This window comes from Podarcis liolepis (assembly GCF_965112155.1).
Source record: "Podarcis liolepis genome assembly, chromosome: 1".
In the NCBI taxonomy this organism is placed as follows: Eukaryota; Metazoa; Chordata; class Lepidosauria; order Squamata; family Lacertidae; genus Podarcis; species Podarcis liolepis.
The window spans coordinates 29413642-29427002 of record NC_139554.1 but is presented as its reverse complement, the minus strand read 5'-3'; the positions used below and the strand labels follow the sequence as shown (position 1 = coordinate 29427002).

General features: G+C 45.8%; 1 protein-coding gene across 28 annotated transcripts in view; it reads left to right on the top strand.

The window, feature by feature from the left end:
- NRXN3 (neurexin 3) overlaps window positions 1–13361 on the top strand; it is a 1209742-nt gene that overhangs the window by 15422 nt on the left and 1180959 nt on the right. The window contains exon 1 of one of the 28 annotated variants that reach the window (XM_083500851.1): window positions 4096–4115. The exons of the other annotated variants lie outside the window; for them this stretch is intronic. The gene's annotated coding sequence lies outside the window, so the exon portion shown is untranslated. Of the gene's footprint in view, window positions 1–4095; window positions 4116–13361 lie in introns of those variants that run through there. 28 annotated transcript variants of the gene reach the window in all.

The window sequence follows — 13361 nt, the reverse complement described above, 5'->3', positions numbered from 1 at the left end:
AAGTACTCAGATAGGAAGGTATGCGGGGTTTGGGGAAGCACCTAAAAGAAAAAAGGAGGCATGTGTGAAGGAAGAAGCAAGCCTGAATGTAGTTCTAACAAGTACTAATTTTATATGTGAAGCGTGCTCATGTGTTTTAACTGTCGGATGCCAAGGAGATAAAGAACTACACAACTTTTAGAAGACTTCTGAAGGCAGCCTTGTATCGGGAAGTTGCTAATGTTAGATGTTTTATTATGCTTTTATATGTGCTGGAAGCCACCCAGAGTGTGTGTGGGGGAGGGGGTGGTAATAATAAAAATAATAATAATAAAAATAAATAGCTGCAGGGACCAAGGGTGTTCATGTACCTTATTTTGGTACACTGGCTCAAACAAGTCATTCATGGACATGCTGTTGCCTTTCTTATTGGCTAACTGGTTTGAGTCCTAAATTGTCAAAAAAGCCAGATGATTAACTAAGAAGCGAATTTCTACTCTGCACATGAAATAATTCTCATTTCTAAATGGAGTGACTACAAAATATGTACTTCTGCATGAGATCTAGTCTTTTCTCTAAATCTAAGGGACGAGACAATTTTGAAGCTTATCTTGATTAGGACAAGGATGCAGCCAAGAAACTTGGAGAAGATAGTGTGTGTGGTTTATCCATCATGGCAATGAACTATCATGTGTGCCTGTTGCCATCTTTGGTTGATTGTGCCTTTTAATTTATCTGCTACTATTTTGTAAGTAATCTTGAGTTAGTTTTGTGTTTTTTAAAAAGCAACTAGTGAGTTCAGTCAACAACAGCAAAAGTTCCAGGCGTAAGGGGCAGCACAGGGGAATAGGCAGAGTTGTTTCAGTGAGCAGGAGATGCTGTGTTTGCTTGTGGAATTATCTCCAAATGAAGTAGTTTTGTAGAGATTGATTCTGGGATTTCAGGTATTTCAGGTAAATCCGCTTACCCCCTTTTAGAGGTGTGGTGGCTTTGTGGGATGCCCAGTGCCTCCCTTCCCGCTGACGATACAGGGCTGGGCGTCAGAGACTGATCCCTGCTGGAACACGAGCTTTGGCTTGTGCTCCCAGCTTGAAATCCTGCTCTGCATCAGCCTGCCAAATTGGCCAATGGCAGGCTGGCCCGGAGGGCTGAGCTCTCCAGGGGCGGGCTTAAGGAAGCAATCGGGCTTCCCTCAGCAGTGATGGAGCAAGCCGATTGGGCACCTGGGGCAGCGCACATGCCTGGCACCCAGGGGCAGCGCAAGCTGGGGCAGGACGCTCCACAGGGCCTCTGAGGAGTCTGCCTGCCTCTTCCCACTCAGCTGCCCTAAAGCTGAGAGGGTGGTGGTGGCGGCGGCAGGTGGACTGTTAAGGGTAGCCCGGAGCCTGCAGGCACCCAAGCCACCGCATCACTCCCAGGAGAGACACGTGGCTTGGGCACGCTGCAGGCCCTGCTGTGAGTGCCACCTGACATTTTGTCACTCCCCCTCAGTGGTGACACCCAGGGCGGTCCGTCCCCATCACACCCCTGTCCCTCATGTCTGCTCCCGGGGGATTTAAAACAGCCCATGCCAGCCCCCGACGCCCAGCTCTTCTTTGTTTGAGCCACCCGTCCACTCTGGTAATTTTGCATTTACTCATTGAATTGACCTTGCTATGGCTGCGGTGGTCGCCGTATTAGTGAGGCCAGGTAGGAATTTGCCTACCAAGCGAATTGGCTATGACCTGGAGGTTTTGCCTACCCCATAGCAATCATCACAACTTTGGCGGTTTTGGCATTGGGTGACCTTAGCCTTGGTTGGAGGGGGGGGTGTACCCTCGCCTTCCCCTCCAAAAATAGGGTATCTCGTTAAAGGGATCCATGATGGAGTTGCTTCTGCCCATTTGCCCAGACAAGGGGCTTGGGCATCAGCACTTCTAGAGGCGGGGATCCCTGCAGGGATCCCCCTATTTGATGTAAATCATAGGAATCCCTGCTGCCGGGTTGACCCTGATGTCATTTCTGGTAGGCAGCCTGGAAATAAATTTTTACCCAATGCCTATGCCAAACCACTTCATCTGTTGTCAATAAAGTTGTGGCCTGATTTGATCCCATTCAACTGTGTGGTCTCCTTTATTGGTAGCTCACCTGAGCGGGGTTGGGGTGGGGGAATGCGCAGTCTGGGCCTGCAATCTTGTTAAGGAGTACTCAGTTACTGATTAACCCCCCCCCCCAAATGCAAAAAATTATTTGGTACTTATTGGCAGCAAGCAATAATGTTTATGTTGGCACACTGGGTGTAACAGTATGGTTAAAAAGGCTTTGGGACTTTGGTATTATCAGGAAAAATACTAATTGTAACAGATGCAAAACCACAGACAGCCTCTGGTAGGACCAGTTGTTCCATTTTTATCACTTCCTGGAATGAACACAGTTGCAAATACAGCATAGCTTGAAGTTTAAGCAAAGTTTTAGACTTCCGCAGAAGTTAGCAACATTTTCCTCAATAACAGGAGCTTTCTTTTCATAAAGATTTCTGTAACTCTGCTTTGGAAAACTCTGATAAAATGTCAATTATAAATAAGGAGGAAATATCTGAGAACACCTGGTGATTTTTTGGGCGGTGGTAGGGTAACAATGCTTTTAAAGCAGCATTCTTAATAATGACAGATCAGGACAGGAGGAATTGCAGTAAGCTGGTTATGCAAGTTACAAGGTATTTCAGCAAGTCGTTCTAATAACACCATTTCAGTCTGAAAAGTGTCACTAGACTGTGTTGTTTATGTTGGATGGTTGAACGTTGACCTCTGTGTTCAGGCTCCACACAGGTGTCAGTAAAAACAGATTCTTGGTGGGACTGTGAATACAGGCCTGCAGCAGGGTTTTTACTACTCTGAGTTGTACCTAAGACATTAGTGCACAGTAGCTTACAGTGTGTGAAGACAATGCACAAGCACTTTCCACACATTACTCTGAACAGAAGGGAGTAGCATTTTACCTGCTTGTGGCCTCTGGTCCCACGCTATGTACAGATTTGGTGGAGGGCTCTTCCTCACCTACTGCTGCACATGAACTAGCTCACAACCAGTGATCCTAAACAAGTGGAATCCTGCTCCCCCTTGTCTACCTATTCAAATGAACATGTGAAAAGTGCTACAGGGAATGAAGGCAACTGTTGAATGTCCCATACCCCAATAGCTGCTGCTCGTCAAAGATAATACTAGGTGACCTGATTTCAAAATTGAGGCAGCTTTTATCTAATCATATTTCAAAGATGCAGATCAATGCCCTTCATTTATTCTGGAGCAGCTGCTGGTACCCACCCAGACCCTGATTGGGCTTTTGCCCCTTGCTTACATCTGTGAAACAAGTCCAGAAATTTGCAGTGAATGGCTGATAAGTGATATGTGAAAGTTGTCTTAAACTTCTATTCTCTACCTTGTTCCTCTGAACTCTGCCCACCACTCTGTGAATACTAACACTGGCCTATAAATTATCCAGCAGGGCTCTGGCACTTAAGCGGCTGGTGTTTTCAGTGGCGTGCATGCATAATCGATCCAGGAGCCTGCCTCTGCTTTTAGCAGAGGCATTTGCAGAAACCTTGGGCTTTCAAAGCTTCCAGCCGTAGACTGCCCATATGAGGTCCTCCCCCCCTTCATCTTTCCTTGCCATCTCTTTCCGTCCAAACCCTGCATCACTCCCACACCTTTTTCAAAGGGCTGAGTTATTGCCGCTGCGCGTAGAGGAGGGAGATTTTCACAAAGGGTGACGTGGAGGCAACTGACCAGTCTGCAAAGAGACATCTCATCGTGTGCTGGATTCTATCCATCTTGTTCCATCACTTTTTGGAATCTGCTTCTTGTGCTTCCCATCAATTTCTCCCTTAACATGTGAAGCATCTTTCTCTGCTATTTTTGGGCTTCCTTGGAGAGCTGTCGCTGCCTGCATGAAGCTCCGTGCATCCTCTGGCTTTTATAGGTTGTGGTACAGTGCACAGAGTGGTGGGCTTCTAAGAATGCATCAGGTTTTCCACTTGTTGAGCTGGATTTTGGTACTGCTGAAAGAAAGCCCTTGGGTTGCTGTGGAAAGTTACTGTATTTTCGTTTTGAGGCTTTGGATTAGGATGAGACAATCAGCTGGCTCAAGACTAGGAACCGGTACTGGTATTAAATAAATTGTTCAGACCTTTGTTTAATTCTTTCCTTATAGTTCTCTGTAACTTGACTCATCCCTATGCATGGTAAATGATGGTGATTTTCATGAGTAATATAAACTAAGACTATGCCTGTAGTAGGGTCTTTTTCTTTTGTGGATAAATATAATTCTCAGTACACATTTTGTTAAGGATGCTATTCTGTTTTTTCTAGTCAATCACAAAGACGTAAGTTTCCACCCTTGATTCCTACCTTCCTCGACAGTTTTTCTTTTGCAATTATACTTTCCTAAGTATTAAATATTTCCCTTCTTGCAAATAAAAGGGGAATCCTGACTGATGTGCTTTACCAAGGAAATTGTGCATCTGGCTGTATACAAAGTACTGTCAAACATACTGAGTAAACAAACTAAAAGGAAGACAATTTTCCTCTACTTTTTCAATTTTAGTTGTTTTGAGTGTTGTGTGTGAGATAATGTGATAGAAAAATAATGCAGCTGAAATAGAGGTTTGTTGCTGCTTTTGTTGGGCTTTTTTTTTTTTAAACAAAAAACCCACCAAAAATTCAACCTGATCTCCCTTCTGTTGAATTCCAGAATAAAATTGTTGGTGGCAAATTGAACTTGATTAAAGGTAAAGGGACCCCTGACCATTGGGTCCAGTGGCGGACAACTCTGGGGTTGCGGCACTCATCTCGCTTTACTGGCCAAGGGAGCCGACATTTGTCTGCAGACAGCTTCCGGGTCATGTGGCCAGCATGACTAAGCTGCTTCTGGCAAACCAGAGAAGCACATGGAAACGCCATTTACCTTCCCGCCGGAACGGTACCTATTTATCTGCCTGCACTTTGACGTGCTTTTGAACTTCTAGGTTGGCAGGAGCTGGGACAGAGCAATGGGAACTCACCCCGTCACAGGGATTGAAACCGCCGACCTTCTGATCGGCAAGCCTTAGGCTCTGTGGTTTAACCCACAGTGTCACCCTTTTGAACTAGATTAGCTAATGACAATTTGCATTTTGTGTAAGTAGGTTTCCAGTTTTGAGAGCGTGTGTGTTTCTACATATTTAGGTGATTAAAGATGCATTTTTAAAAGTGGGTGCAAAGATTAGTCTCGGTGCAGTATTGAGAACATATGTTCATAATCATGTATGGTTCCTGAGTTAGTGTACATAACATTCTGTGAGGCTCATCGAAAGTGACCATAGCCTGATTCAGAAGTAAAGGGGAAATTGTGATTTGTTATGTAAATGAGATGTGCTGAGCTTTGGGTTTGTGCAAATTTCCTCTCCTTATTTTGTGCACTATGAGGAAGAGACTGAAAGCATCTACTGGTTTTAAATTTACACCAGTTACTTGTGGCAGTGTTAGAAACTTTTTTCTGTGAACCCCATGAGACCTCCAGGTATAGGGCGGTATATAAATTAATTAATTAAATAAAAATAAATAGAAACTGATATGTGAAAACTAAGAGCTAAATGGCACCTTAAACTTAGGTTATAGGCACCACAAAGGAATAATATCTAGGCGTACTTTTTAAATGACAGCAATACAAAGCTGAAAATGAATGAACTGCAGCTAAAATCTTGTTTAAATGGTCCAGTACTCTACTACTCTGAAGACTGCAAAAAACAAACAGGGCCATCTTACCCACAGGCACTAGGGGTGTGGGGCACCTGGGCGTTGGGCTCTCAGGGACGCCAGGCCGAGAGTCCAGGGCCTGAGTCTGGGGAAGAGCCTGCCCGTCAGTCAGAGCGCCGCAGTGGGCTCTTCTTCTGTGGGTGGCTCTACACTGTGAGTTTGGGGGCGACTGAGCCAGTGAGACGCTGAGGCGGCCGGCTGGCTCCGCCCTCCTGTGCGCCTGGGGCTGGGCAACCTGGGTTTCAGATTTGGGCTTGTTCTTGAATGCTGTTTTTTTTAAAGAACCCACATTTCCTTGGATTTGGCTGTAGCTTTCCAGTCAATATCACTTTCGCATACGTTTATTCATAAATCTGTTCCATCTGGTTTCTGCATTAATCTGCATTTTTTAACCCCACCTCTTGTTTAAATTAGCATTTTAATCTCATACACGTTTCTAAATATATTTTATCTTAAACGCACACACACACATTTTGAGCTGAGAGCTGTGTTGCAAAATTTGGAGAAGTGGAATATGAGGAATAATGACAGTGCAATCTTTGTATTAATTGAAAGGTGCAAATTTGATTGGTTCACTTAAAGATGCAGACCAAGGAAAATTCTCTACCATCTCTTCCAAGGTTTTGTTCTAGTGTCTCTTGAAACACAGAATTGTGTACTTGTTGTTTCAGAAAACCGCAAATATTCTACCTTTGTTAGGCCGGTAAAATCTCATTTGCCTCCATGATATCTTTCTTCCAGAACAGTTTGACTCAAAGGTCAGGGCCTGAATTAGTGTTTAAACAAAGGCATTAGTCACTTTTACTGATCGTTGAAAGACTAAAGCTAATGCAATTGTATGATTGAATGTGTAGAGCTGGAGATTCCAAATGGAAACACTTGGGATCTGCTGTTTCCTCATTGACTGCACGTGCCTTTGTTCACTTCGCCTTTCTTTCTCCTCCTGTAAAATAGGTACACTGAAGCAGTAGGCTGAGGGGAAGAATTAATAGCTAAGAATGCTTGAGTGGTGCTTCAGTGACAGTCAAGAGCCAATGACTTTGTCCTCTGTGCTTTGTCTCTTACAAGAAATGGAAGAGTATTGCACCGTGGGGAACAAAGGCACAGAGAACAGGGAGCAAAAGTAAGCAGGCTGCATGGTGTGTACTATGTTGCTGCAACATAGAGGCAAAAGCTAAATATGTCCCCCCCCCCATTAACATTTAAGAGCAACCTCCTTTGCTTGGAATGTGTGGCTGATAAATGCAGAAACAGCCTATGTATGTAATATAAAACAGGTTCAAGCTAACATAGTGCTGTTCATTAATTCCAATGGCTCTATAAGTTTAATGCAGCCCAGTGTGTTCAGTACTTTGTAATGCTGAAATGTCTTTCATGATGGAACAAACATATATTTAGTGGTGTGTGGGGTTTGCATGCATTCTTAAGGCTGGTTGTGAAATGGGCTTCGGTTGTTGCTGCTGAGCATAGTTGGTATTTATTTTGATTTATTTATTACAAAATATTTGTATACACTACAATTTTATTTTAAAATATCAAAGCGGTTTACAGCCATAGTATGGTGGAACCCAAGGTTTACTTTTTTTAAAAAAAAAGAAGGTGGTAAAAAAGGTAATCCCAGAAGCCTGAGTTGCCCAGCTTCAACCTCAGTCCTCCAGATGTTCTTGGCCTACAACTCCCATGATCCCTAGCTAGCAGGACCCAGTGCTCAGGGATGATGGGAATTGTAGTCTCGGAACATCTGGAGGGCTAAGGTTGAGGAAGCCTGTATTAGACTCACCGGGAACATACAACATTTTATAAATGCAAAAGTGTTGTTGCTTTTGATACAGAAAACTCTACATGTTTTTTTGTTTTAAATCAGCTTACCTATTGGGTGGAGTGAGATTTGGGCAGGAGAGAGCTTGAAAACAAACCCTGCTCAGTTCTTGGCACCTTTGTTTAACCTAAGGGCAGGTGTCATCTCTTCTTCATCAGTTTCCCATCTTTAAAGACTCCTTTTTATTATTCCATTGTGCGTTATTTTGCTGCATTACAATCCCAGTTAGTTACTTTGAGCATTGGTGGAATGGTGGGATATTTGTTGTAAATAAATAAATGAGATATATTTAAAATTTGCAATACTTTTGTGCTGCTTTTCCAGCTCAGAGCAGTTTGCAACCAAGCGATTAAAAACAGTGGTCAGCAATAAGAATGGGAAATTATAACCAGCACAGCAGCAAAGCAATCCAAAGAGAAGAGAGAAAAATCACATAAACAGGGATGGGGATCCTGCGCCTGTTCAGATTTTTGTTGTAGGTCAGCTCCTTGCATCCCTGACCATTGGCTAAGCCCAGGTAGGGCTTCTGAGAGTTGTAATCCAACAACCCGTTAGGGGCCAGAGGTTTTCCATTCAACATAGGCCAACTGAAATAAAAAAAAGATGTTCAAGTGGAATTTAAAAGTACCCAGTGCAGGATCTCCCTGGGCAGGGCATTCCATGCTCTCAATGCTGCTGTGAAGACCCCTTCTCACACATTACAACCAGCTTCACCTCTCGTGGTGGTGGAGAAAATATTATGGATAACATATAGGAACAGAAGATAAGCTAGGCAAAGGATTCTGAAGCATTTTGCTCACAGAAGAATGTCAGTAGGAGTTATTCCTTTTCCAAAAAGTTGGTGTTAGTGGGGAGAGACTTCTTCAGCTTAAATGGTAAGCAACAACCACACACGAATTAAGTTTCCACACAGGAACAGAGCTGCTCCAGGGATGAATTTAAAGTGCCTTCTATGTGGTGTTTGTTCTGTGCTTTGGTCCTGGAAAGACTATGTACTGTAGTTTGTAAGATTTAACCCCTCGTTGTGTGCTGTCACACATAAGCAGAGGAACAGAGCCCTCATTCTACTCATCTATCTCAGTTACTTGTTACTTTTCAGATATATGGGGGGGGGGGTAACTCAGTCAAGTGACATTTTGAGTGGGACCCAACAGTTCAGCTCCATTCTTCCTTCGATGTGCTAGTGCCCTCCTTGTTGAGCAACATGTGAAGACTGCTGCAGAAATGGGGAAGTTCCCAACTCAAATCTTGCCTTGGACATAAACTCTGAGTGGCCGTTTCGACAAGTTCCCTTTGCTTGGCCCCAGCACCTTATGGAGATAATACACTTCTGCCTTAAACAGCCATTGTAAGGATTACTGCGATAATGTAAAGGAAGTCTTTTGAACACTTTGCTAAGTACTGTTATCAGAATACTTGTCCTTAAAGCAGACAGAGCACTTCTCAAAAAAATAATAATGGAAAAAATGCTGAGGTCTCTTTCCTCCCTCCCCCCCCACTTTCTCCTGCTGTGTTTTGTTTACAGAACTTGTTCCATTATAGCTGTCAAAGTAAATTTCTTTATTCACTCCTTTGGACAAATCTGTTAAAGGCTCATTTGGTTAGTGCATGCTCTTGTCACCTCAGGAGACCCAGGATGAAGTGGATCAGAGGTTCCAAACAAAGTAAGTTTGCTGACCTTAGCTTGTCCCTAGAGAGCCTTTTTGTCCCCATCACAAGGCATTTCACAGTTTGCCTTGAATTGCAATCTCTGCTCAGGGGAGGTGAATGAATTGGAACAGCAGGGGGCTGTTGTGAATTAGGATTGATGTGTATTAGCAGTACTGGGGGAAGGAGCAACCAGGTATTCAACAAAAAGCAGAGGGATTTGCAGCTCAGAGCTGAAGTGCAAGAGTCCTCTTGGCTGCCCTAGATTTCCAACCAACTTGAGAAATCCTTAAAAAAAAATAGTGGAGTGAGTGCTCCCCTCAGTTGTGTGCTGTTTTTGACTTGTAGTGGTGCTTGCAGTTGACAGAGGTGAGCTGACTTCAGTTTTGTGTGGTCTACCTACTTTTACTGGTCTCCTTGAAGACATACAGTTGTTTAAAATGGCAAAGCGAGAGCTCGTATTTAGGATCCCTTTAACAGCGAAGGCATACACAATTTTCTATTGAGTGTTTCTGAGTATGTACTCTTCCTTAAGAATGTAAGAAGTACCTTATTAATTCTACGTAGTTCAGTCTGTTTTGCCAAAATCCTCAGTGGTGGAGCACATCCTTTGCATGCAAACTGTTTCGGATTCTATTCCTGGAATCTTCAGGTAGGACTGGGAAAGACCTCTGGAAAGACACTCCAAGTCGCTTCAGAGGAGACCAAGCTAAATGGACCAGTAGTCAGACTCAGCAGAGGTGAGGAACAATATCCAGTAAGCAAACAGGATCCTGAGTTCCCACACCCCTTGTGGGCTATTTTGACAGCTGGGAAGGGTGGCCCACCTGTCACTTAATGTCACAGTGACACCAGATGACCCACAGTAACACTTTTCCTTTGTGGGTGTGGCTCAAGTTGCAGATGCAAAACAAAGATCTCTTGCACCACTGGCTTGAATTCAAGCTGATGATTGAAAGGAAGAATTGGGAGTGTGCTTGAAAGTCCACTCCCAGTTCTTCCTCATTTTAGTGGCTGCTTGAAATTCCAAGTCTCGGTTTTGTTTTCTGTGCCTGGTATCCCATATGTTGGCAAGTGCGATGAAAGTGGGTGCAGTGTGCCAAAAATGGCCTGGTAGGCCATATTGGGCCCACAGATCAGAGGTTCCCCACTTTGGGAGTATAGAGTCACATGTTTTGATTGTAAACACTCAATTGGAAATTGACTAGCAGATCTTGGTCTGCTGTCTGCCCACCATTGAGTTATGACAATGCACTGGAACTAGACTTTAGTTAAACACGCAGTCCACCTCTTCCTTCACTAGAAGTTTGCTTTGTGCAACAGTTGATTTATGAACTTACTTTGTAACTCGGAGATGAGGAAGCTCTTGCCTTGAGGGCTGAATGCAGCTACCCAGGCCTCTCTGAATGGCGGCTGGGACTCTTCCCAAGTTCTTACTCTTCATCAGCCTTGCTCCATGACATTCTCAAATACATTTGCTTGGCTGGGGTGTGCCCTTGAGTGGCAGAAATGCTTCTCACTTGCCAGGATGGAGAGAGATGAGCATAGAAACCTGTTGTTCTTTTTTTAATGTGGCTGAGACTGTAGCCCACTGCACAGGGTTAAGAGTTGTATCTCTGGCCCCTGCCCACTTGACTTCAGTCCCACCCATCAATGACATGTGGCTTCTGGAAGGTTGCCCATGTTGAATATATAGCTCTCAGGCTGCTGTAACCTACAAGCAAGTGGGATGATGGCTGGCTGCCCACTACCACCATCTGGAACAAGATGCTTGGAAATCAACAGAGCTTAATTTGGGCCCTGGTTTACTGATGCCTTAGCATCAGTTTTTAATGCTCTCATATATTCCTATTATATATATTATATGTAAGTGCCTCCTGAGTGTATGCAGAATGCAGTTTCTTCATCACTGAGTAATTGCAGAGCACCATCACACAATGAAGATCAGAGGACTTCCAAATGAGAGAGTGGTGCGTCATAATAATAGTTGTGGGGACAATTTTAATCAGCATGGCAGCATGCAGGAAGGGGAGGAGCAGCCCTTCCCTCTCCAGGATTCAGCCATGACTCTCACAAAAATAGCCCCCTGCACTGCTATTTGCTGGGGGGGGGGGGAGAGTCTCCTACTGCTGCTTTTCGTCAGAATTTTGGCTAGAGAGGCACTCCCTTTCCTGAGTGCGGCAGTCACAATGAAAATTGCCTCCATGCCTACTACTAACTCTAAAATCCATGATGTGTTTTTTTTAGTAATGGATTTGGCACTGCATGAAGTTTGGTCCTATGCCTGGACGCTAGGCTACCCAGGACAAATCCCCTGTTACGCCCTATATCATGCCTGTCCACTTCAGGTACTCTCTAGAATTTCCCTCCCCCAGGTATTTTAGGCCACACAAGCTTTCCATGTCTAGCTCCTGTCCTTTGCTTTGACCATCTGCTCATTCTAACAGTTTTATTCCTGGTGGCTTTCCCTGCTCTTTTGAACCAGGACCTTCATATCTACTCCAGGATCACTTGGCATGCCTCTCAGTAGGGGAACAACAGAAGGAGAGAGCCATTGTCCACATGTCCTGCTTACAGCCCTCCCCAAGTCAGCCTTGTTGGAAACAGGATGCTGGGCCAAACGGGCCTTTGGTCTAGATCAAGCATGGCCAAACATGGCCCTCCAGATGTTTTGGGACTACAACTCCCACCATCCCTAGCTAACAGGACCAGTGGTCAGGGATGATGGGGATTGTAGTCCCAAAACATCTGTAGGGCCAAGTTTGTCCATGCCTGGTCTAGATGGTATTGCAACACAGTGAAGATAAGGGGGCTTTAAACCTTTGCTCTCCATCATGTTTCTGATCTGGGTCAGGAGCAAGCTTGGTTTTTCCTGCTCCAGAGGGTAGGACTTGGACCAATGGTTTCAAGTTACAAGAAAGGAGATTCCGACTAAACATCAGGAAAAAAACTTTCTGACAGTAAGAGCTGTTCGACAGTGGCATGGTCTCCCTCAGGAGGTTGTGGACTCTCCTTTCTTGGAGCTTTTTAAGCAGAGGTTGGATGGCCATCTGTCATAGATCCTTTAGCTGAGATTCCTGCATTCAGGGGGTTGGACTAGATCAGTGTTTCCCAACCGGTGTTCCGCGGCACACTAGTGTGCCGTGAGACACCGGCTGGTGTGCCGTGGGAGGGAGGCGGGCGAGTCGGGCGCCTAGGAGAGAACAAAACCAAGTGAGCAGCGCGCGAGAGGGAAGCGACCCGAAAAAGAAGCGCGTTCGGAGTCCGGAGGCACTTTTGGGGCTGCGTACGAAGGGAGGGGGGGGCACGGACGGCGGAAGGGGGCGGGGCGCGGTTGCAGAAACCCGCCAATGCTTCCACCTCATTGGGAAAGGGAAGGGGTTGGGCCACCTAAAACTCTCCGCCGGGGCCACATCCTGCCTCCCAGCCCCCTTTCCTCCACCCACGGAGGGAGGGATGTTTTTAACACCCCCCCCCCCGCTCACAACCCTTTGGTAGCGTTTCTCCAATCTGAGGCGAGCGCCCGCCGACGCCCCCTTCCCCTGCTCAGTCGCGCAAAAACCGAAGTCTCCTCCCTACCCCTTATTCCCTCAAACCCCGTTTCCATAAGGGGGGGGGGGGAATAACCCCTTCCGTCGCGCGCAAAGCCCAGCTCCCTCCGCCCTTCGCGGTCTCCTCAGCACTTCAGCCAGCCGTTTACACTCTCGGAGCCACTGGGCAAAACTCGCTCTCAGAAGCGCGCGCGCGCGGAGAGAAAGAGAGAGGGAAACAAAGTTAACTTGTGGGGAGAGAGAAAGAGCGAGCGGGAGCTAACTTGTGTCCAAAGGCAGATACAAAGTAGCCCCCCCCGCCCCGAAGGCGACCTCTCTTGCTCTGCTCCTCTGGGGTGGGGAAACCAACTCCACCACGCGGAGCAGCCCCGAGGCGGGGAATTTCGCCCCTTCGTAATGTATGCATGTAAATGAGGCGGGCGCAAGGGGTGGGCGCGGAGAGGAACTCGCGCCTCTGAGGCCGCCGCCTCCTTCTCCTCCTCCTCCGCCCCCCCCTCAAACCCAGGCGGCGGCGGCGGCAGGAGGCAGCAGCGGCAATAACAGAAGCAGCTGCGCTGACAACAACACGTGTTCGCTCGGGCACCATGGAATTCG